Genomic DNA, 26,870 nt, shown 5'->3' with positions numbered 1-26,870 from the left:
GCTCACAGCATGGGAGGACCAAGCCTTGGCAATACTGCATCCTGAAGACCTGGCCAGAGTCGGAGGAGGACTGGACTCTGGTAGGTCAACTCTCTACTATTATCACCCCCCTACCTGTGTGCCATCACATACCCTCACTCCCATCACTCCACTACTTCCCACACACCCCACCATCACATCTCACTCATCCCAATGTCAAGCCCTGCATGCTGTACCAATGCATGGACACCACTCACAGTCCTGCATCGACACTCATCACTAAAGCATGCACACCATATAGAACTAACAATCCCACCATACACTAACATACAATACTGAAAGCTGGCAGGGCAAATCCAACCATGGAGGAGAAGCCACGGATGTACAATATGTCAGACACATTAACCATAACACATCATTTACATTCCCACAGGTACCCCAGCCAATGTCAGCGGAGAAGAGATGCTAGAACTATCCAGTCTGACAACTGAAGAAGCCCACAGTGATGACAGGAACTCTGGTCTTCAGGAGCTGGATGACCTACCTGGCCCATCAGGGACCACTGGACAGCCGGTCACATACCACCACCGAGCCTCCCCTATCTGGAAACACCACCACAGCACCCACCCAGCATACCCACACCTCTGTCCCCAGGACACGTCAATCAGCAATGCGTCCACTTCTACAGGGACCCCAGGCCACACCTCGCACACAAGACAATCAGGGACCTGGGATCAGTGAAAGTGGGCACACGGTTAAGGGGACAGAGGCACAGGCCAACAGGGAAACTGGGAGGAAAGGGGGAGGACAGGCCTAGGGAATCAACTCTCCAGGAGGCACTCTCCAATATCCTGGGAGCCTATCAACATTCCCAGGACACGATGAGCCAGATCCTGGACAACGTGCAGGAGAATAGGCGGCTGCAGGAGGGACAGTACCAGGGGATCAGGGAGGACTTGCAGGCTATCAGCAACACCCTGATCTCCATAGCAGGGGTGCTGGCAGACATAGCCAACCTTATGAGGGAGGCAATGTCACACCAGCGGGCCCCTGCCACTAGCCAGACATCTGAACAGCCTTCCACTTCCGCTAGTGTCTAGGAGGCCCTGCAACAGGACTCATAGGCTACCAGCACCCCTCCCCTTGCAGAAAGAGAACCACCTCGCAATGGTTCCCTGCGATCCAGACAGAAGCCAGAGACACTTGACAAGACCCCAGCCAGGAAATGAGACTCCCCTGATTGTCCCCCTTGTGTCCCACTCAGTCATCCTGTCCACCTTGAACTGCCATGCTCCCCTTGCTATATCCACTTAGACAATGTACCTGTGCTACAAACAGACTGGAACAATACCCTGCACTTTCCTCCATCATCACCCCATCCCATTGCACTTTCCCCTTATATGTTAGCACTTCAATAAACACCATTTGGAGTATGTCAAGTATATAAAATATGTGTTTTTTTAAACAGGTACAAACATTGCAAATGAACTGTACATAGAATGAGCATAGATTAATGGCTAGCTGGCTGAGGTGATCACACCAGGAGTATTTGTCAAATCACCAACATCTGCAAAATGAATTGCCAGAGGGAACAGTACGTGGGTATAGAAGTGGGAAATATCAGCATGCCATTGCCACACAGATTACAACCAAAGTCAATGAAATGTAAAGTTACACTGTCCTACCTGTGTGTCATTGGAAGTATTGTATAACAACTGATGTTCTGTTTTCCTCATCCTCATCCTCTGCCTCCTCATCCTCACTGTCCACAGGGTCTACTGCTGCCACACGGACATCTCCAGTCTCCTCCTGCAGAAAAGGGACATGGCATCTGAGGGCCAGGTTGTGCAACATGCAGCATGCCACCACTATCTGGCAGACTTTCTTGGGTGAGTAGCACAGGGATCCACCTGTTAGATGGAGGCACCGGAACCTGGCCTTCAGGAGGCCAAAGATCCTTTCAATGATCCTTCTGGTTCACCCATGTGCCTCATTATAATGTTCTTCTGCCCTTGTCCTGGCATTCCTCACAGGGGTCAGCAGTCATGATAGGTTTGGGTAACCAGAGTCACCTGCAAATATTGAGGGGCAACATTAAGCCACACACTATGGTATATATGCAACACCATAGCCATACACCAACATCTACTGGGTGGGAGCCAGGGCTCACCTATTAGCCACACCCTGTGCCTCTGTAGTTGGCCCATCACATTTGGGATGCTGCTATTCCTCAAGACAAAAGCATCATGCGCCGACCCAGGATACTTACCATTGACGTGGGAGATGTACTGGTCCACCAAGCACACCATCTGAACATTCATGGAGTGGAAACTCTTACGATTCCTGAACAGCTGTTCATTCTGCCAGGGTGGGACAAATGCAATATGTGTTCCATCAATCACCCCAATTATATTGGGGATCTGTCCCATTGCATAAAACTCTGCCTTCACTGTGGCCAAATCCTCAACCTCGGGGAAAACAATGTAGCTGCACATGTGTTTAATCAGAGCAGACAACACTCTTGTCATCACATTTGAGAACATTCACTGTGACATTGCTGCTGCCATGCCCACTGTCACTTGGAAAGAACCAGTTGCCAGGAAATGGAGTACAGATAGCACTTGCACAAGAGGGGGGAATCCCAGTGGGGTGACAGATAGCAGATATCTGGTAAGGCTCCAATTGGGCATACAGCTCTGTGATTGTGGCCCTGTCAAGTCTATAGGAGAGCATAATGTGCCTGTCCTCCAGTGTTGCCAAGTCCACCAGGGATCTGTACACAGAGGTATGTCTCCATTTCCTATTCATCCGCAGTGGTAGGTATCTAAGGGACATAAGAGTGAGGAGGCTGTCACAAACTGAACATTGGAACCACAACAGTAGTTTGCAATCTGTTAACTTGTTATGTGTCCGTGTGATTTGTCCAGTATGTGCCTATTTCTCCTGTGTCGCAGCATGAATCCATAGGGCTGCCCCTCCTGAAATGGCGTCCACCTGTCCTGTGTGGAGGGACAGGTGGAAGTGAGGTAATTCCACTGACCTTGTGCGCTATGGTGGGAGGCGGTCAGGAACCGCTGTGCAACTCCTCATTGGTTAATATTGGCCCCTATGGGGTACAGTGGTCAATGGTGATCTATACCGGCGGTGACGGTATGCACCGCCACGGACGTGGCTGCCATTTTCTATCTGATTCATCACATGCTACCTGACCTTCCACAGGAGAGGACCTACACTGCATGTGCTGCTGTGACCTTTGTCTGGAACCTATCATGGCCCGTGTGACTGGGGAAAGGGCTCCATCCTTCACTTCAGAGGGGTTGGAAAGACTGGTGGACGGGGTCCTACCCCAGTACGGACTGCTGTATGTATCTCCAGACCAACAGGTGAGTACACTGTGGGAAGGATGCATGGAGTTGTGTGTGTGAAGGCCTCGTGTAAGGGGGATGGGTGGATGTCCTCTTTGCGGCGTACAGCTTGTGTGCTGGTCTATGTGTGTGTCAGTGGTTTTGGGAATGGGCATGGTGGGCTAACTGGGTAACTGGCTGGACTGTTTGTCTAATGGTGTTTTCCTTTGCGTATTGCCTCTGCAGGTCAGTGCCCATCAAAAGAAGGGTATATGGCATGCCATTGCCAAGGAGGTGCGGACCCTGGGAGTCTATGGCAGGCAGAGCACCCACTGTCAGAAACAGTGGGGGACCTGAGACACTGGGCATGGGAGACGGCGGAGGCCCAGCTGGGGATGGCCTCCCAACGAGGAAGGGGTGCCTGTCGAACCCTGAACCCCCTGATGGCCCGCCTACTGGCGGTGGGCTATCCTGAGCTGGATGGGCGCTTGAGGGCATCATAGCAGCCACAGGGGGTGAGTACAGTGCCCATCATTACAACTTATGCTTGCTGAGGTGGTATCCAGGTGGTGGATGTGTGTCAGTGGATGCCCCTAGGCCAGGCCTTAGGTCCTATGGTGGCTAGGGTTCTGAAGGGATAATACTGCCTACCTAGCATGTAAGCATCCACTACTGGTCAAGGCTGAATGGGTCCCAGGTGTGCTGCAGTTGGCGGCGTGTGCCTCTCCTCATGCCTTAGTGGCTAGCAATATCAGTGGTGGCGCAATGCATAGTGCGTAGGCCTGTTCCCTTTGTGTGAGGGTGCTGTATATGCCAACCGTGGTGTTGGTGCATCCACTGACCCAGAATATCCATTTTCTCCCCCCACTTTTTGTTTTGTCATCCTGTCCTTATGTGCATTAGCATCGTCTGGCAGAGGAGCAGAGGCACCGAGACGGAGGGAGCTGCATCCCGCAGGACCCAGGAGGCTGAGTCTAACGACGCTGCGAGCACCAGTGGGACGGAGGGCGAGGGGAGCACCTCGGTGGAGACTGGAGGGGACACTTCAGTCACAGATACCTCCTCCGATGGAAGCTCCTGGTGGTGGTGGACACTTCTGTGACCACCCCAGCTACAGGTAGAGCTGCCAACCCCCGTATCAGCACCACCCTCCCAGCAGCCCCTCATCGAGTTGCCCGTGCCTGCTCACCCAGGAGGGTGGGCATCTCCTTCACCCCAGACACGTCAGGCCCTGCCCAAGTGAGCCCTGGGTTTGGAGGCTGTTGACCACCTAAGATCCATCTCTGTAGGGCAGTCAACCATTGTGAATGCCATCCAGGGGCTAGCAGCCCAGATGCAACAATCTAATGCATTCCTGGAGGGCAGTCACACTGGATTGGCTGACCCACAGAGATCGATTCAGGCTCTGGCCTCCTCTCTGATGGCAGCCATTGTCCCTGTTTCTACTGTCCCCCCTCCAACTTCCACCTCCCAGTCCCATTCTCCTCAACCCCAGCCCATACCAGCCATGCATACAGATGAGCATGCACACAAGACAACACCCAAGAGCGTCACAGGCAAAGACAAGCACCATACTTCATCCCTCAGGCACTCACACAAACACCATTCATTTGCAGACACTGCAACATCCACTATTTCCACTGTCTTCCCACCTCCCCCTCCACCACCTCCCTCCAAGCCACGCCTACACTCACAGCTGCATGCACTACATTATTATCCACTACCAGCATCATCACCACACCAAGCAGAACGCACACCTCACAGCAAGACACCTTCATAACATCCATGCACACGTCCCCTGTGTCCTCTCCCACTGTGTCTGTCCCTCCCTCTTAAAGTACCCAAACGCATGCACTCAGACACCCAACAGCCATCCACCTCACAACAGCATACAGCCCATGCACCTGCACCCAAATCCAACAGAGAGACACCACCAATAACCACTCCCTCATCTTCCACTCCCATTCCTTCTCCCTCTTCCCACCCCAATGTCCCTAAGAAACTTTTCCTACCCACCACTGACCTCTTCCCTACCCCTACCCCATCCTGCATGTATGGCCAGGGTAGGAGGAACCCAGCCAAACACCAAAGCCATGCAGTCCACGGGCCCACTTCCTTCTGCACCTACTCGTGGTAGAAAGGGATCCAGGCCACATTTGCTGAATGGGAGGGAGCCTGCACCAGCCTGCCTAAAGGGGAAGGAGCCTGCACCGGCAGGCAAGAAGGGCAAGGTGCCTGCACCTGCCACACGAAAGTGCAAGGAGCCTGCAGCAGTAGGCAAGAAGGGCAAGGAGCCTTCACCTGCCACACAAAGGGGCAAGGAGCCTGCACCTGCCACACGAAAAGGCAAGGAGCCTGCACCTGCCATACGAAAGGGCAAGGAGCCTGCACCAGCAGACAAAAAGTGCCAGGAGCCTGCACCAGCAGTGTCACGGAGCCCCCACCACCAACCATGGCTGTGCATTCATCCGAGAGTGCAGAGGATGTGCAGGAGCCTCCCACCACCACCAGGACCACCACAGTGCATCCATCCGAGGGTGCAGGGGATGTGCAGGAGCCTCCCACCACCACCAGCACCACCACTGTGCATCCATCCGAGGGTGCAGGGGATGTACAGAAGCCTCTCACCACCACCAGCACCACCACAGTGCAGCCGTCACCGCTGGCGGACGTTATGTAATCCTGCCTCCATGGGCTACTGAGCGGCCTGTCCCCTCCAGAACCAGTGGGCGAGTCACCCACTTGAGAGACTATGGCCTTGCTCTCCCCAGGACCAAGCACAGGGCAGGTTGCCCCCTCCAGAACCAGTGGGCAAGTCACCCACTTGAGAGACTGTGGCCTTGCACTCCCCAGGACCAAGCACAGGGCATGTTGCCCCCTCCAGGACCAAGCACAGGGCATGGTGCCCCCTCCAGAACTAGTGGGCAAGTCACTCACTTGAGAGACTGTGGCCTTGCACTCCTTAGGACCAAGCACAGGGCATGTTGCCCCTCCAGAACCAGTGGTCTTGTTTCCGCTCCCGGCTGAGGTGTCCGCCCTCCCTCTGAGGTGCCTGCCTATTTGCCAACTGATGCCCCTGTAGTGTTCTCTCCGTGTTGATGCAGGCGACAAGTGGGGCCTTGAACTTTGGCCTGTGGCCATGTGGCCCATGCGAACTGAGGACTGGGCAGTGTCCCTTGTTGTGTACATTTGTAAATATTTGTTAAATTGGCTAACTTATTATTTTTTAACTGTGTTGATATTATTACACTCACTTTGGTAAATTTGTTTTGTCCTTGCATTAATCTTCCGATTTAAGGGGGTAAGTTGTTTTCTTGTGCATCTGGTTGTGTGTATGGTGTGTGTGTCTAGGGTATGTGTGGTGCGTGTGTGTGTCACTCTCATTTTCCCCCTCCCTCTCTTGTGTGCTAGGCGGCTGTACTCACTGTCGTCGTCTTTGCCGGCGTTGATGTTCGTGGTGGAGCATAACGTAGAACATATCATCAGAAATACATGCAGTTCTGGTTCCATGGTGGCGCGGTTCTTCTCTGTCACTGTGTCTTCAATGGTGAGTCCTTTTACTTCTGTGCAGTGTTTCCGCCAGGCTTTTGATGTCGTTGGTACCACCCCAGTAAAGGTGGCAGATAGTGTTGTAATAGGGTGGGTGGAACATTGACTTCCTCCTGGCTGTAGGCGGTACCGCGATGGTGCCTGTTGTTTCTGCCCTGGTGGTCGGTGTGGTACATTGGTTGTCTTTCAGAGATCTTTCTGCCATGGACATAATTTGGCAGTAATTACTGCCGGCCTGTTGACGGTATTACTGCCACTTTATCACCGACCACCAGGGTCGTAATAAGGGCCTTTGTTCTCTCTTATTGTCTGTTCAGTATAAAAGCACCTCATTATTTCATGCAGAAGCATCAATTTACTTCTCTTATTAACAAATGTATACTTGATGAACTAGTCATACTATGCACACTTGATGAACAAGTCATACTCTAGTGTTCCATTGTCCTCTTTCCAATTGTTAATTGTGCTTTCAGGGCCTTTGCTCAAGCTATTCTCTCAACAGAGTCGGTGAGCATTTTGTGTGGAGCTACTTGTTCCTGGTGATGTTGCTCGTGGTCATGTTCCTGTACGTCTGGCAATATCTATTACGATGGATACATCCTTCATTGGCCAAGCAAATGCCAGAAGGCAAAAACATATTCGCCTCTTGTGCCTTCCAGAGGGTAACTCATATTCTAAGCCATTTATTTTCAAGGCTTAGCGATGCTGGTTCGTGGATGAGCTCTGGGGTGGAGGACTAATAGACTTAATAATAGATTGTTTCACAACCATCAGAGTGCTTATTAACGCAAAACAGAGGTATGAGTCCTTTGTGTGCATTGAGAGACAGCATTGGGTAAGGATGGGTTAGTGGATGAGGATCGGTTGGTTGGAATTTGAAATATTAGTTTTACAGCTTATTGTGTTTCTTTCCATGCCTCAAGAACAGTGGATGTAATTGGCGGAAAGGTTTTACAGTATAGATGAGTAGGAAGTCTGTAAGGAGGTAGGTTCTTAGTTCCCTTTGATGCCATTAGGTTACAACCACATCCTTATATTTCCTGACAGGCCTCTATCCCACCTCCAGTTGCAATTAACTACCAGGCCTCATCCAGCATATAGGTACCAACATTCCTTACATCATCACAAACTCTCAGCATCCGCCGTCAACATTCCACAACATGTTCATATAGCCCATGTAAGCACAGATACATCACATCATTGCAGTAAGTTTATGATCCTCTGAGGCAGCTTTTAAGTTCATGGCAATCTGCCAGAGATCTTCAGCATGAGATCTAAGATATGATTCTGAAGGTCGCAGATCATGTATGTTGTGATATTGTACCTGAAAACAGTGCAATACCTAGGTGTTTGAAGTGAGGTCAAAGATGAACTTCCCTCATGAGAGGCTGAATATCACATTATGGTGGTCATTACGTCTTTGGGGGTCTTTTTCCAAGCCCACCGAAGCTGCTGCCACCAACAGACCACCATTTTTTGAGTTAGGAAGAATTTCTGCCCGTTTATGAGTGGAACTCCGATTCCGTCAGCCTGGCTGACAGAGAAAGAGAGGCGGTTCCACCACCTGCACTGCACCACCAACAAGACTCTGCCTGCCGTATTATAATATGTAATACGGCGTGGCGGAGTCCTGACGGCAGTGCAATGCTGGCAGTGGAAAACGCAAGGACCCATCCCCTCTCAGATGGCCACCTCGCTGGAAAAGGTAAGTTGATTGTTCAAAAGGGGAGGGAGGTGTTGGATGCATGTGTATGGTCTAGGTGTGTGAATGTGTGCGAATGGGGGTGTCTGGGTGCGTGTATGTGTGTGAATGGGAGTGTCTGGGTGCGTGAATATGTGCAAATGGAGGGTTCTGGGTGTGTGAATTGATGCGGTGTCTGGGTATGTGCATAAATGTGGAGGGGGAGTGTGTGTGCACGAATGCGGAGGGGGGAGTGCGTGAATGGATGCGGTGGGGGTGCGCATGATTGCAGAAGGGAGTGCGAGTGGGGGGGTGTATGGTTGTGTGCGGTTGACTGCGAAGGATGCGTGCATGTGCGTGGAAGTGGGGAGAGGGTGTTTGCATGTGCGTGGAAGTGGGGAGCAGGTGTTTGTCTGTGTGTGGAAGTGGGGGAGAGAGTGCGTGCATGTGTGTGGACGTGGGTGGGTGAGGGTGCCGGTGACAGGAAAGGAAATTCCTATCACAGGGTGGGCTGCCACCAGGGTTTTTGTGGCGGTACGACCACCACGGAAAGCCTGCCAGTCTGCTTAGTCATAATACCGTTGGTGGTCTCTCTGCTGCTGCCTAGCCGGAGGTGCTCACCTCCGGCGATCTGACCGGCCTGGCGGTACAGTCGGCATCTGCCTATCTCATAATGTGGCGGTCTTCACCTCTGGGTCCGTGGCGGGGAGACCGCCAGCCTCGTAATGACCACCTATGTGTCTATGATGGATTAGGAGAGAGTGTGAGGATTCACACATTATGATCTACAGAGTGTGAAGACAACATATCCTGCTCCCCCGAATGTAGCTCCGCCCATACATGCGTATGCAGGAATAGCAGAACTAGATCCTGGAGTGGAAGGGGAATAGGTGTGAGAGGCAACTGAAATGACTCAGTCCCGTCAACCACAAAACTTCTGTACTTCAGCGGATTCACATTAGCCTTTTCAAAGGTGAATGCCAAACGTATAGTGAAGATAAATAAAAATAACAACGTTTTACTATGTTGCATAAACAGTGAAATTAACTGAGAAAGAAAAGTATTAGTTAGCATGCTTACTGGTTTTGTAATGCTGGGCTGCAAGAAATCTAAGCCACAGTTGACGGAAGCTGTAACAGTAACGGTAGAATCTTGAGTTAATAGTGAAACTGAAAATCAGAGAGAAAGCTGGAGAATAAGCACAGCAGTTAACAAGTATTTCAGAGGCAAGACAGAGTACAGACAACCTTTCAGCAAACACAACCAAATCATAATCCAAGGGACTACTTAGGGTTCAGACAACTGGTCAGCAAACAATACGACATCGAAACTTAGAGAGCAAGTCAGCCTTTAGCCATGAAGGCCAGAAGACCAAGGGAACTGAGAAGGGAAACCAACAACAAAGGTGAGGGACACGATAACGGAGAACCAACTGAAGTGAAAGCAAAAGAACCAATACAACATAAAAATCTGCCAGGCACCCTCCTAAGGGGAGTGAGGTGAGCCTTGCGTCTCATTATGTCCCTGAAATTACCTTCCAAGATGTGACTTTGCCTGACCGGGAGTGTCTTGTTGCTGTTTATGAGGGTGAAGATAATAAGGCTGATGACATGTTTTGGAGCTAAGTGTTGTGGTTATTACACTTTGAAGCTGAATGTCGTGTTAGTCGTATAATGTTGTGCTGTACATAGTTATATGGGTACAATGTGCTTTGAGATGTAAGGTGTGGCTGTTTGGTTGTTCCATGTAGTGAAGAATTTTGATGAGTTATGTATGTTACAAAGTAAACCATACATAAAAGTTTTTGGGTGCCCTGTTTTGATACTAAAGCTTTTTAATAAACATTTTATTGATTTTTCGACAACTTGTCCCCTGAGTGTGGGACAACACACTAGATACACAAATGCAACACCAAACGCCCATTTGCTGAATTCCAGGTGTATCCTGTTTTCTATCGAAGCTGGTCCACAAGCGGCCAGGTCTCCTTGGTTACCCCTACGGTCATCATCCTTGTGATTTATGCTGTATCATCTCTGTAGTTGCTCAACGCGTCCCATTTTTTAGTGCCTGCTCACACCAGTCCATGGCCAGTTCGTCACCTTTGGCAGATTCAAGGCCCCCAAATACATAATATATCCCTCCTGGCTTGAATCAGGTTAGTGTTTCACCATAAGAGATTGTATTTCAATAGTGTCTGTTCCCCCCCAAGCACCCAGGGTCACCAATGCTAGTGTGCAATGACTGTCTTCCCCCATGGCTTCCTACATTTTCCTTCGTAGTAATATCTACAAATATTGAATGGATGGGCACTCCCAAAATGTGTGTATGGGAGTTCACAGGTAAGCCTCTCAGACAGGATGCTGTGTTCGATTTGTCCAAACGTATCTTCCTTGTCCTAATATAGTACGCACAATGAAGAAATTTTAATAGTACTAGTCTGAATCCTACCTGTATTGCCAGCTTCCGGGGGTGCCTACATGCTTCTCCCAATCAGCCACTTGTAGGACTCCTAGTTCCCGTTCTCAATCGCCATGTAGGGCTGTGATGGTTGGCACCCATGTGTTAAAAGTGTTCTCTAGATTTGTGAGATAGCATGATTCAGTAGTGGGGATGTGAAGATCTTGAATTCTAGTGGGGTCTCTTCCTCAACTTCTTGTTGTTAGTATTTATATTTTGTGAGTGCAAGCCTTGCCTACATATACCTGAGCCATTGATTTTCTGCCAGGTCATATTCTGTCTGGAGTGTGGCAGAGGAGGCCATGCCATTTCCTCCCAATATAGCTCCTAATTTGGACATACCCAGGAGGTCCCACTGCTTGCGGCAGTCGAGGTGGCCAAGTTCTTCCAGGAGCCTGGAGTCCCACAAGAGGGATTTCCTTTTTTTTTTTTTTTTTCACCAGAGTCTAGTTTTTGTTTGGCTCCCAGTGCTGTCTCCGTGGAGTTTTGTCAGGAATCCCCAAGGTGCCTCCTGCATTATCTGTCAGCATCCCCAGGGATTAGGGTTAAATCATATCTCTGTTCTTGGTTAAACCTTCATGTTTCTAAGTAAAGATAATGTGCTGTGTTACACAATTGGTTTTATCAATGCTTGTTTTACCAATGCTTGTTTGCTAATGTGAGCATGTGTAGACATGTGCTTCTAGTTGGGTGTGGTGTAGACATGTGCTTCTAATTGGGTGTGGTGACTCATCCACATGTGGAAACTCAACTGCTTTCCTGATTGGCTATAAATGGCAGAGTGAAGCATGCCTCCCTGCTTGGCTTTGTTTTGCTTCCTGATCTCAGCATCTGATTTGGCAGTCCAGCCTCTGCTGTCATCCTCGTGTTCTGGACTTTTAAGGCTATTCTTTTCTTTGTTCCTGTACCAGGCATTCCTCCAGCACTCCAGAAAAGACTGCAGCTAAGTGACTAGTATTCTCAAGGGAATTTGTTCTTTGAGCGCCGGGCTTTTCTAGAACAGCTGGTGTATTTCAGACCTCGTATTTTGGCAGAGTGCTTATCTTGAAGAGAAAAATGCATTTCTGAACATTCTACATTATTATTGTAGTTACTTGCCTAAATGTGCTTCAGGAAATCTGCTTGAGTGCAATTTTAAAAGAGCTTTTATGTGACTTTTCTTTCTCTAATAGCATAACTCTTGGATTTAAATTGTGTCACTCATGCCTGTGTTTCAGGTTTGAGGAATTTGCTTTTGAAGGGTTTTTCACACACACAGTGAAACCAAACCAAACTGTGCCACCCTAACTGTTTAAACCCAGAGTGGACATTTGCATTTCTTGGATTGTTTTTGTTCCATTTAGTTTAACCCTATGCATGCAGGAAAGTTATATGTGATACAATTAATGCACTTTGTTTGTCTTTCGTGTGCATGATAAGTGCAACCACAGTTCTAATTGTAGTGTGCAACAGTGAATCTCTGTGAAGCCAGCCCTAGTGTCACAGTACTTATTGCTGTGGTACTCAGTTTGGGTTTTTGGTAATGCAGTGTTAGTAATTGTGCCAATAGTCATTATTATCTAAGAAAAGTGCTAGAGCATCACGGTGTTCTTCTACCGCTCCCGTGCCCATATCGAAAGAGAAATTCAGTTTCTCAGTTTCAATGAAGGTGAGTGCACTAACTCTACTATCACTCTGTCAACAACAACCTGCCCCCGAAGATACAGATGCCTGGCTGGACCGGCATGACGTGGCAGTGTTTTGTCTCTTTCACTTCCACTACCCCTTTCCTTTTGGGACACCTGCCGGGGTTTCTGTGTCCACCAGGAAGTGCAGAGAGGTGTTCCAGGAGGTCGGGCGTACCATCGCCCCTGAAGACATCCTGCTTTTCAGGTGAGTGGCCCACTCTCAACATTGGGAGGGGCTTCCGTTTCTGTCCATCATACAGCCAGGCCAAGTATCCTCGCTCCCCCATTGTGCAGTGGTCTGAAAGCAGTACAGGTTCTTATTGAGTCAAGAATGCGTATTCATTTATTGTGAGCTGCTGGGTTGCCCAGTAGTGGAATTTTAGATTAGGCAGGGTGATACCACCCTCGTATGGCCGCCTAGTGAACAGCTGTAGAGTTATATGTCGGAACCACGGGTGCTTCAAGCACCCATGGCTCAACAAAGAGGTCGGAACAACGACCTCATTCTAACCACTAGTGCCTTTACCACGAATGTGTTTACAATGATTTTACCGTTGTAAACGCATTCCTGGTAAAGGCATTAGCGATCAGCATGCACGGTTCCAGCATGCTTCTCCTCCTCCCCCCTAAACCCTAATCACCCCCAGTTCCCCCCACCCCAAAAACAAAAAATACCCTGAGTCCCACACTCGCCCCTAAAACCTCAACACCCCAACCCCCCAACCCACCCCTTAAACCTAAACCCTGACCTCCCCTCCCCAAACCCTAATCACCCCAGCCCCCCACCCCACCCCAAAAATGAAAAATACCCCAAGTCCCCACTCCGCCCCTAAAACCTAAACACCCCAACCCACCCCTTAAACCTAAACCCTGCGCCCCTAAACCCTAATCACCCCGAGCCCCCCACCACCGCCACCCATCCCTAAAAAAACAGCCCCAGTCCCAGCCCAAGTTACCTCCTCCTTCACTGCGTCGACTCCGACTCCCTTCTTCTGTACCTTAAACACGCATGTATGTCGTTCAGACATGTGTGGTGAAGGTACCAAAACCAGGAAGTCGTGGAAAACGAAAGCGTTGTTTCGCTTTCGTTTTTCAAGGCTTCGTGGTTTCGGAGTCGTCGTTCTGGGTGTTTCCCCAGCTGGAGTGCTACTCTGGGAGGTCCCTCCTCCCAGAGAAACCACTCAGACACCTGACCAACTGCTCAGAAGAATTAGTCGGGCACCTTGTATGGTGTGTTTTGTGGCATGTAAAGAAATTTAGATAGGGTTATCAGTTAAAATAGCAAAGCCCTCTCCAATAGCGAAAAGGGAAGGCATCACCAGTGGGATGTATCTCTTTTCTATTCCTCCGGGATTCATCCCAAATTTGCCTTGTGGAACATCGTCAGATCCTTAGTTAAATAGATTCTAATGCACATGAAGCCCTTCGGGGCCCCTTTGCATAGGAGGCCTCCAGTTTCCTGGCGACACCCACTGTGTGATAGGAAAGAAGATTGATTTTGTACCAATTGATCTTTACCCCAGTTAAGTTCCCAAATATTAATATATAAAAATTGGGGAATAGGACACTCCGGGTCAGCCAGGTGTAGCCGGAGGTCGCCGGCATAGAGTGAGATTCTTTACACCCATTCCAGATCCCACTGTATCCCTAGCTCCTGAGCATCTCTCCTGATCCAGCATGCCAGGGGTTCCATTAATAGGGCAAGCAGTAGAGGGGCCAGCGGGCACACCAGTCTCACCCTATGTATATGGCGAACTCCCCGGAGTGTACCCGATTGACTCTGACTTTCATCTTCTGTGCTATGTAAGGAAGGTGAACTTAGCTGTGAGCCTCAGAGCTAAATTCCATCTTTTCTAGTATGTATTCAGGTAGGGCCATTCAAGGGAGTTGAATGCTTTTTCAGCATCCAGTAAAAGTATGACAGCAGGCTCAGCCATATAGTCTCGCTGGGACTTGCAGCCGAACAGTCTCCTGAGGTTGTGGCTTGCGGCCCTGTGTGGCATGGAGCCTAATTGATCGTGAGCGATTAATTCTTCAAAAATCTACACAGAACGGATGCTAATACTTATGCTAATACTTTGGTTTCGAAGTCTATCAAGGATTTTGGTCTATTCAATTTGAAATAATTCGCTGGTTTACCCCATCTGTGCATCAAGACCACTGTGCAGTCCGAAGGTCTGTACGATTGTGCCTTGTTAAACATGTATGCATCTGATCACATAATTTTCCCCTTACTACCTTAAAGAACCCTTGTGGGGATCCATTGGGTCTGGGGGGTTTCTGGCTGTCTATCAGGCCTATTTTTACTGTCTCTATTGGGACCTCTAGTGTGGTTCTGTGCCTGCCTTCTAGTCTCTGGGGAAGGATGACAAATTTCCATAGTTCCTCAGTGTGGACCCGGCTATTGGAGCTACATATGTCACCCCCAGAAAGGCTTGCAAAGTCACTGCTTTATCCCCTGCAGTTTCTGCCATCACCCTTGCCTCGGTGTGGACATTGTGGACCTACCTTTGGCCCTCCTCTCTTGATAGCTATGCCAGCATCTTTACAATTTTTTTCCACATTTAGTGCAGTCTGTGTTCCCCTGCATGGTCCCCAAGCTTCCCGATTTGTCAGTGCTCTGTATTTCCCTGTGGTGGTCATCAGCCTGTGGTAGGCCTCTTGACTTGGGGAATCAATATAGTCCTTCTTCCACAGGAGAGTTTCCATTTTTGTGTGTAATTTTCTCCCATTGTCTCATGTAGTCAGAACCCCCATCAAGAATCCCTGTCTGCCTTTCTCCAGTTGTTTTATTATGAAAACACTTCCCCGTCCCATACACGTTAGAGGGAGATTCCAGCCAGATGACGACTGTATGCTGATTGCTGAAGGCTTCACTACACCTGCTTATGCAGACTTCAGGCCTCCCTCTCCCTCTCAGATATGAGGGATAATGTCTTCCCAGGGGAACCTGAAGGGCAGAACTAGAGCTTAACATGCTGTGCTTTAATATAGCCTAGGTAGGAATTATAGTAGTGACTCTAGTGACAATATGGTAGCGTTATTTTATGCTTCACTCTCCTTGCCACAATTTTAATCCTGTCATGCTTCATCATCCTGGTTATTGCAGTACATGCTTTATTATCTAAAATGCAATTGCTTCATTAAAATCTTATTGAAACATGTACTGCCTCTGACTGTCCTTGCATATTTGAGACTAATGTAACTGAGAGAAACGGAAAAGATCTGAGTGACCACGATTTCCCCGAGTAGTCAATTGTGTCATGCGTTCGGCTGCCCAATCATCCCTGCTCTTGGGTGGAGATGAGGCACTGCAAGAACAAAACCTGGATTAGGCCGACAGGTGTCACCTGTAGTGGGTTACTCAGTCCCCCACACCGCAGGCGATTCTGCCGCTCAAATCCAGTAGTCTCATTCGAATATTGAGAGCCTGCGTGACATGGCGCCACCAACGTTTGGTCAGTCTCTAATTTTCGGGTCCTCCTGAGTATTTCTGTCTCACTACATACAAGACACCACAGTACTAATGACGGAGACCTCCATAGTATTGAGGATTTTCCTCCTCAGCTATGTAGGGAGTACCTAACTTATGCTGTAGTTTGTTCAAGCTTGAACTCTAAAAGGATAATCCCCATTTGGTGTGCTTATCTCTGAACAAAACTTACCATTCATTATGGCGAATCTGCAACAGGTAGCAATTGCAGTCAATATGCGACAACCACTTACTGCAAATTTATTGGCACATGGCCTAACGCCCCAGAGGGGTCCAGTCACATTTGTTGTTGAGGCTCACCCAGCCTATACTACAGAGTTTTTTTATTCTTGGGTCACATTTCCAGCAGCTGATGTGAACACAAATACATTTCATCACTATACACCTGCAAACGCACCTGCACAATACAGAGCATATGCATATCTAGAAATACCTCTATCTTATCAAGAACATAATAAGAGTCTTGATGGCGCCCTACCCCACACCATTTTACATGTTAGGTTAGGTCCTCTAAGTAATGATGGTCCTACCTAGCCTTTATTGGCCACTTATACACCTCACCCTGCTGTAGTGAACTTAACTGCAGCTGAAGTCCGCCGCTTATACGCTGAGCTGACAGCAATATATAGACAATTAGTAAAGTTTGTAATGCAAACATTAAATACAAACTCAGCACATGCTGCTCTGGCGCAACCACATGCAGTGACACCAGGCATTAATCCTGCGACCGTACATTCGATCATGGGTAAAGTACCCGCCAAACAAGTATAAATTCTGTTTTGGTTAGCTCAAAAAATAAACGCACTGGAAGCAGAATTTCCCCATACGGGACCTCAGGATAAGCACTGAATATTAAGTATGTGCTTGCCATTTGGGATGGTCCCCACAATAGATAACTGTAATAGATGGGGCACAGTATTTGCCAAGCTCTAGACTACTACACACGGTACACCAACACTTGCCAATTTACCGGAAATGTTTAAACAAATTCAAGATGAATACGGGGCTGCGCCAGCCCTGGACTTGGGGATGCAACTAATGGGCAACTTTGCCACAGTATCATCATTAATATTACATGTTAGACCTGACAGCCTTAGGGTGGTCACCCCTAACTTTTTGCCTGCCTCCTTCCACGTCTTGGAAGCTGCTTTTGCTGGTTTTAGGACTCTGCACACTTTACCACAGCTAACTAGTGCTAACTAGTGCTAAAGTGCCTATACTCTCTCCCTTAAAACATGGTGGCATTGGCTCATACCCAATCAGCTTATTTAATCTACTTGTAAATCCCTTTAAAGTGCACTACATGTGCCCAGGGCCTAGAGATTAAATGCTACTTGTGGGCCTGCAGCACTGATTGTGCCACCCACATACCTAGCCCCTTAACCATGCCTCAGGCCTGCCATTGCAAGCCCTGTGTGTGCAGTTTCACTGCCACTTCGACTTGGCATTTAAAAGTGCTTGCCAAGCCTCAAACTCCCCTTTTTCTACATATAAGTCACCCCTAAGGTAGGCTCTAGGTAACCCAGAGGACAGGGCACTGTGTAGGTAAAAGGTAGGACATATATCTGTGTGTTTTATATTTTCTGGCAGTGGAAAACTCCTAAATTTGTTTTCCACTGCTGTGGGGCCTGCTCCTTTCAAAGGATAACATTAGGGCTACCCACATAAACTGTTTGAGTGGTAGATTCTGATTAGAAAGGGATAAACAGGTCATATTTAGCATGGCCTGAATGGTAATACAAACTCCTGCTGACTGGTGAAGCTGGATTTAATATTACTATTTTAGAAATGCCAGCATTTCTCTGCACTTAAATCCTTCTGTGCCTTACAATCCACGTCTGGCTAGGTATCTTCACAGCTCCCTTTTGCATTTCACTCACACAACCCCAAACACATGATGCTCAGTCACACCTGCACACATCTGGATACTGAATGGGTCTTCCTGGGTTGGGAGGGTGGAAGGCCTGACACTTACATTTAAAAGGACAGTGGCATGCCCTCACACAATGGACTGCCAAACCCCCTACTGGGGCCCTGGGGGACCTGGTGCACTTCTAAGCCACTCTTTGAAGTCTCCCCCACTTCAAAGGCACATTTGGGTATTTAAACAGGGCCTCTGACCCTACCAACTCAGACACTTCTGGACAAGATACCACTGGTGAAGAAACTCTGAACCAGAACCTGCAGCCTGCCAAGAGGAACTGCCTGGCTACCCAAAGGACTCACCTGACTGCTTTTCTGCAAAGGACTGCTGCCCTGCTTTTGCACTGCTGCCTTGCTGCCCTCTGGCTCTGCTGAGAAGTGTTCTTCAAGGGCTTGGATAGAGCTTGCCTCCTGTTCCTTGAAGTCTCAGGGCCCAAAAGACTTCCTCCTGCAAAGAACTCCTTGTGTGGTGAAAATTCAATGCACAGCCTGCATCGCAGTGAGAAAATCACTGCACGCCGAACCGGAACGTCAACGACTGGCTCCCCAAGAGGAGACCGACGCTGCTCCAGTGTTGCGACTGGAGCTTTGACTCATGGCCCACTGGATCGACGCATAGCTGTGTCAGAACAACGCAGCCCGACTTCCTGTGAGAAGAATTGATGCAGCGCCTGCCGTGTGACAGAAATTTCCACGTATTGCCCACCGGATCGATGCAAGTCTTGCGACTTTGTCCTGCATGCCCAGGATTTCTCCGCATGGTACCCAGGGTGTCCGAATACCCCGCAACCTAAAGAGGCTCCAGGACAGCGCAACGGAAATTGACGTAAAGACTTCCCTGTGTGGAACATTATCTACGCTTCGTCTTTTTGCACCCAGAGAAACCAATGCACATCTCCCCGTTTTCCACGCATCTCCTCCTCTGTGGTCCCTTACGGAGAATTTGAATGCAAACCAGGTACTTTGTGCTTGCAAGAGACACTTTTTGCTTTTTAAAGACTAAAGACTATTTTTATCATTCTCTGAAGTGATATTTTAACGTGTACTTATCAAACCTTGATCGTTTTGACCTGCATTTATCCAGATAAATCTATATTTTTCTAAACACTGTGTGGTGTATTTTTGTTGTGTTATACTGTGTTATTGCATGATTTATTGCACAAATACTTTACACATTGCCTTCTAAGTTAAGCCTGATTGCTCAGTGCCAAGCTACCAGAAGGTGGGCACAGGATAGCTGGGATTGTGTGTGACTTACCCTGACTAGAGTGAGGGTCTTTGCTTGGACAGGGGATAACCTGACTGCCAACCAAAGACTTAATTTCTAACATTAAGTAACCTTAAAGGGGAAGCAGTCACACTAGCGGTGCTCATGCAGCTCAGGGATGTTCCTCCACAGGATCAAGAACGCGAGCTGCAGAAGATTATCACGGAGACCTACTATAATAGTGGTTGAGATAGTCTGGGGGCCAGACCAACAAAACCACAATTGCAGGGTAAATCTAATAAAGATTCTACCAAACAAGCTCCTGAGGGTACTAAGAAACACTGGGATAAAAAACAACAAACACCTAAAAAAGAAAGAGGACAATCTCTGCATACAGAGACCCCACAAAATAGATATAATCCCAGAAACAGAGATAATATAAAAACACCTGAAAGATATCAATATACTGATACACGCCAATCTCGTTCCTTTCAGGACTCACAAAACGCAGTGAGAGAGGTGGGTGGTCAGAGCGAAGAACTGAGTACGTGAAACCAAGACAGGAATCACAATGCTCAACAGAAGTTTCTGTTAAAAAAAAAGAGAAACTCCCCCAACAAAAACCCCAATTCAAAAGAAAAAGTTGGCAGCAGTTGCAGTTCGACTTGCCACTCAAGAAGAGGGCTCTATTAAAGAACAAGAAGTGGGCATTAGCGTTATTAGACAGCACAGCAGAGGTCACAATAGTTCGCCATAATCTTGTAGACCATCTGGAGGTGAAAGCAACTGATGACTTCCTACAAGTAGAAACTGCGGACATGCGAGTCTCCACGCCTGATAGGGTGTACAGAGTAACGCCACAGTTAGAAGGAGACATTGAGCGCACAATCGACGCAATCATTTGGGACCACGTCGTAAACATATATGATATTATTTTGCCCGAAAGGGATTGGCCACCTGAATTTGTCTGCACCTGCCCATACGGGGAAGATGTTATCAAACCTTCTTTCTTGCCCATTGTTCCTGAGGAGCAACCAGAATCCTACGCCATCGATTGGGCATTGGCCCAGGCACCCGCGTTATATCGCAACCACGTACGATGGGACAAAGATTCCCCCTATCATGAAATCGCTATTAAAAATCAACCCCAACCACAGTCTCAATATGTGATTAAACACAATACAAAAGCACCCATGAGGGAAATCCTCACACAACTGGAGTACCAGGGTGTAATCGAACCCTGTGTCTCATCAATGAATAATCCCTTATTCCCAGTAGATTAACCGGCCCATTCGTACGGAATAGTCTTAGACTACAGACATTTAAACAGTCATACACGCACATACTCTATACAAAACTCACAAACCACAGCTCTCATGAACAACATAGTGCGTAAAAAATACAAAAGAACACTGGACATTTTCAATGGTTTCGTCTGTCAAAATATAGCACCTGAGAGTAGAGACTTAAAAACATCCAGTGCACTAGGCTCCCAGAAAAAATTCTGTTGTTTACCCCAGGGGTACAAGAAGAGTCCAGGACTGTTCGCAGCTCGTGTGACTTTAATATTGCACGGCATTGACCCTGAAGCATTGTCCTGTGTAGATGATATTTATCTCACGGATGATGAAGTGCTGCAGCATTTAAGATGGGTAGCCGCATTGTTGTAGGATTTTCCAAGTTCGGCTACAATTTCAATTTCAAAACAACAAAAATAGCCTTCCTTAGCGTCCTGTTTTTGGGATATGAGCTAACAAGTGAAGGAAAGAGCCTAGCGCCAGATTTCTTGGAAAAATGCGCACAGTTACAACCTCCAAATACAATAAAAAAACTCCAATCCCTATTGGGTTTTCTAAATTTTGACAGGAATTACATTCCAGATTACGCATCACCCATAAAACCTTTATATGACTTAATACATCCTGACTTTTCCAGTAAATCTTGGACAGTCGAACACACACGCATTCTTAGAGCTTTGCAAACAGACGTGCTTGCAGCACAACACCTACACACAAGGGACAATAAAAAACATCTGGTCATCAGACTAATTGCTGATGCCATTGGTTTCACCTATGTAACTTTCAATGAGGGTGAGACGGTCCCAAATGCATAGAAATCGCATTTGTATTCAGCAGCAAAACAACGCTTTGCTCCCACTGAGAAAATTCTCACTGCTGTTCAGATGGTCGTCATTAAAGAAAGACTACTAGCCCAAAGCAAACGCATTATTGTCATCTCTCCAATCCCAGCCCTTAAGGCTGTTACCAAAGCTAGCGTTCTTAACGCTAAAGCATTACATCCACGTTGGATACAAAGGGCTACGTCTTTCACAGCCACTGATGTAGACTATATTTTCGACCAAAAGTTACAAACTCAATAATTTTTTAAATATGAACTAGAATACCCAGTTCCAGCAAATATACAGCCTATTGATCAATGTCAAAGAGTCATATACACTGATGGCTCAGCACAACCTACAATTGCCACAAAACATCAATACTCCGCTGCTTGCGCAGTCGTAAGTGGCGACATGGGGGATAATAAATTTTATCCCCAACAGACATACACGTAAACCATCAATATCTGGAACATACATTTGAGTCCCAAACAGGCACCCGTATGAAGTACGACTCCCTTCCCCCCAAGGACATTCTAGGCAGATTGTTAAGTGCTCTCTGGACTCCATAAAAGTGATTAAGCCAACTACAACCCGCACCTAAGACTCTGGCTGTTAAGGACTGCTTCAAAATCACAGTTTTGTTGCTCCACAACACTATTTCCCTTGGGATAAAATGGAGACAAGTAATGGAGTTGGACCCCTAACAAAGCCATGGCGTCCCTGAATGCCCTTGAGGCGAAAGCAGGGCCCTGGTCCGAGTGCAAAGTCGCAACTGCATATGTACCAATAAAGACTTGCAAATCTTTAAGAACAGTCCGAACGTCAGCCGAGCATTGTGGCCACACCCATAGAAATCTGGAGCAAGAGTCAACAGCGACTAAAATGTATCTCTATGCACTGTCCGGTGTTAGGGAACCACAATGGTCCAAGTAAGTACACACATTGTAAGGGTTTGTTGGAAATTAGGAGGGGTGTCTGTGGTGGGCGTTTGATGGTGGAACCCTTAATTTGTTGGCAGATGTCACAACAAAGGACATACTATTTAGCCTGTTTGTATAGACCTGGCCACCAGTAACGTGCTTGCAACAATGATATTGTAGCCGCCACACCAGCACGGGCAGATGCTACCCCCTCATGCGCTGCTTTAATCAACTTTGATCTTATGTCTTTGTTGGGAATTACTCGAACCCCCACACCTGGTATTTTAACTTCAGCTTCAAGGCAGCCTCCCATTCGGTAGGAATATTTAGCAGGAAATGCTGTTGGATAGGGCGTGCCTTCAGCTGTAGCTTTCACGGCAGCCCATATATCATCGTCCGGTTTTGTTTCAGAACGGGTTACTGCAGCAACAGCAGCCGTAGCTACTGATCATTTGGCAGCTTCATCAGCCAGTGTATTTCCAGCAACGTGTATTCCAAAGCGCTGGTGTCCAAGTGTATGTACAACATGGATGTTTGGTAGCGTTTCCTTTAGATCCACTACTTTCCCCCACAGAAGTCTGTGTTTGATGGTGCTGCCTTTAGAATCTCTGAACCCATTTTGGCACCTGTAATGCAGGTATTCATTAAAGGACTGGACTCAATAGTACGAATCACAGGCAATCAGTGTTAGCTGTGCAGGATCTGTGTGTTCCTGTGCCATCACCAGAGCCTTTAGCTCTGCTAATTGTGCTGTGCAGGAAATACAACAGTTTTGTGATGACAACGCTTCTGCCACTGCTGCCTCCACAGGAATTAAGGATGTACCAATAACACCTACCCGCTCGATTCCTAAAGTTGGGGATCTAGTACGTGAAAAGGTTGCTGTGAAAAAGGAGTTTGGTCCTTCTTATCATGGACCGGTCCCAGTCTTGGGAATACACGGTACCAGAACTGTCATTATACAGCTGTTGGCTGATGCTAAAGAAAACCGCTTTGTATCTATCGACAATGTCAAGTTAAGCCATGTGGCCGATCCTGCACAGCACACCAAGAGGAGCAGCCAGTAGTTCCTGAATCCCTCTCACTACTGGTCAAGATGTCCCTCTACAAGTTTTGAGCAGCAATTCCGACACCTCTCCGAGCTTGGGGAGGGTGGACAATGATCATGCATAAGTTTCATTAACATCTGTTACAACAAACAATACAGAAACTTCTGATAAATCTGACACAACTTCAGCATAGACGGATGGCGTCATTTATGAACCACCGCGGGAGACCCCCACCAGTTCTCCTCCTACAAATACGGCTCCAGCTTTTGCATTAACTGCTTCTGAATACTTTGCCGACATCAACGACACTTTCTCGGACTCATTTGCCTCTTCTACATCTGAACTGCCAAAAACACATAGGGGGTCATTCTGACCTCGGCGGTAAAAGGCGCTTACCGCCGGTCAGAAGACCGCCATAACACCGCTGCGGCCGCGGTAAACCGCCACGGTCATTCTGACCCGCTACCTGAAAACCTCCAAAAACCCGACAACCACAAAAGTCCGCCACAGCAAAGGTCAGCGAAAAAATGGCGATGACCAAACCTTCACCGCCACGCCAACGGAAATACGCCCATGTCATTACGACCCACGAATCCACGCGGTGGTCTTACAACCGCGGTATTCCATTGGCAGTACACACCGCCGCGGTCAAAATACACACACCCTTACAAAACACAACCACATTGGACAATTTGAAATACACACACCTGAGACACATATACACACCACTCCCACACACCCAATACAATATAAAACACACACCCACATCACCCACAAACCCCTACGACCACAATTGCGAATCAAGGACAGAGAGAGACAGCACTGCTTAGAGTAGACCATCACACAGAGGCAAATCACAACATCACCCACACAATTACCGCGCACAGAACACCATACACCACCACACACATCACTCTCCACAACACTTACAACTTCCCTCACCTCATCCACACCACCCCATGGCACCCCAAAGACACCCCAGGTTCTCTGACGCAGAACTCAGGGTCATGGTGGAGGAAATAGTACGTGTAGAGCCCCAGCTATTCGGGGCACAGGTGCAGCACACCACAATTGCTAGGAAGATGGAGCTATGGCAAAGGATAGTCGACAGGGTTAATGCGGTGGGACAGCATGAACGCAATCGGGAGGACATCAGGAAGCGGTGGAACGACCTACGGGGGAAGGTGCGTTCCATGGTATCAAGGCACAACATTGTGGTGCAGAAGACTGGCGGCGGACCCCCACCTACTTCCCCAGAATTTACAGCACGGGAGGAGGAAGTCTTGCACATCCTGCATCCTGAGGGCCTCGCAGAAGTATCTGGAGGAATGGACTCTGGTAAGTCAATTCTAACTACTACTTCCCACCCCCACCCCACCTGCATGCCACCACATACCCGCACCCTCACCCCCACCCCCATCACACCAACTCCTTGCAAATGTCCCACCATCACAACCCACCCATCCCAACACCTAGACCTGCATGCGACCACAAAGCATGGACACCCATCACCAAAGCATGCCCACTGCACACACACATCACCCCCACAAGCCACCCTCACAAAAGCCCCCACAAGGGAATGCCTGCACTTGGGTACACGGACACCCACCCATCACACGAAATGCCACACACAGAAGCAATAACCATACCCTTATACCCCTGCAGGACCCGAACGCCACCACACCGCCACGGAGGGTACAGAGATGTCCATCCCAACCCCAGAAGAGGCCCCCAGTGATGACAGCAGCTCTGTCTCCCTGGACACAGATGACCAGCCCGGCCCATCGGGGACCTCTGGACAGTCTGTTCCCCACAGACAGCCACAGGCTACAGCAGATCTAACCCCCTCTGGGAACACCAGCACAGCTCCCACCCAGCGGGCCCATGCCTCTGTCTCCAGGACACGTCAATCAGCGGTGTGTCCGCCACTACAGGGCACCCAGGTTGACCCACCACCCCAACAACAACAGGGACCTGGGGGCAGTGGTAGTGGGCACACCGTCCAGGGGACAGAGGCCCAGGGAAACAGGGGAACTGGGAGGGCTGCTGTGCGACAGGCGGGGGACAGGCCCAGGGAACCCACTCTCCAAGAGGTCCTCACCACCATCATGGGAGCATACCACCACTCCCAGGAGACGATGGCGACGGTACTGGCCAGGTTCCAGGAGATCCAGGCACAGCAGGAGGAACGGTACATGGGTTTCAGAGAGGAACTGAGGAACATTGGTTCTGCAATGGGGACCATAGTCCTGGCCCTTAACCAGATAGTCACCACATTGCGGGACCATGTGGCACCCCAAAGGGCCCCTGTCACTAGCCTGGACCACGAATAGCCTACCACCTCCGCCGGCGCTAGTGGACAGGAGGCCCCCACACAACGACAGGCCACCAGAACCCCACCTCCTGCTGAAGAACAACCACCCCGCAAGCGGAACCTGAGATCTCACAAGAAGACAGAGTAGGATTGCAAGACCCCTGCCAGCATAAGATACCCCCTGATGTCATCCCACTGTCCCACATTGTCACCCTGTCCAACCTTAAACTGCCCCTGCCCCATCCTTCCACAGGCATATGGACAATGCACCTGTGAAACTGAGAACTGGACTCTGCCATGGACATTACTCCACCCCCACCCATCACCGTTTTACTATCATGTACCCATATGTAGCACTTGAAATAAATCACTTATTGCACTTACAATAACAGGAGTCTGCTTGTATTTTTCAAATATGTATTACACATAACAGTGCAATTATGTTATGTTACATTGTGATGACAACATACCAATGACAATAAGCTGTAGTCCATGGGCAAACAAAGCAGAAGTCACGCAGTTGGTCATACAGCTCTGAAAAGGGAAGGGAAAGTCACAATTCAGTTAAAAGGAACTGGGGCGAAACACAGACAGTAGAGACGCAGGAGGCCTTAAGTAAATGTGAAATCGCATGGGTGATTCTTACCTGTGTGCTACTGAAAATATTGTTGTATGACTGTATCCCTGTTGTCCGTGTCGTCCCCGTCGTCTTCCTCCTCTTCACTCTCCACAGGCTCCACAGCTGCTACAACACCACCATCTGGACCATCCTCCTGCACAAAAGGCACCTGGCGTCGCAAAGCAAGATTGTGAAGCATACAGCAGGCCACGATGATATGGCACACCTTCTTTGGTGAGTACATTAGGGATCCACCTGTCATATGCAGGCACCTAAACCTGGCCTTCAGGAGGCCGAAGGTCCCTTCAATGATCCTCCTAGTTCGCCCATGGGCCTCATTGTACCGTTCCTCTGCCCTGGTCCGGGGATTCCTCACTGGGGTCAATAGCCAGGAGAGGTTGGGGTAACCAGAGTCACCTAATAACCACACACGGTGTCTCTGTAGCTGTTCCATCACATAAGGGATGCTGCTATTTTGCATAACATACACGTCATGCACTGACCCAGGGAACTTGGCATTTACATGGGAGATGTACTGGTCAGCCAAAC

This window comes from Pleurodeles waltl, chromosome 4_2, assembly GCF_031143425.1.
Source record: "Pleurodeles waltl isolate 20211129_DDA chromosome 4_2, aPleWal1.hap1.20221129, whole genome shotgun sequence".
NCBI lineage: Eukaryota > Metazoa > Chordata > Amphibia > Caudata > Salamandridae > Pleurodeles > Pleurodeles waltl.
The sequence above is the reverse complement of the archived record's forward strand: the minus strand, read 5'-3'. Positions refer to the sequence as shown.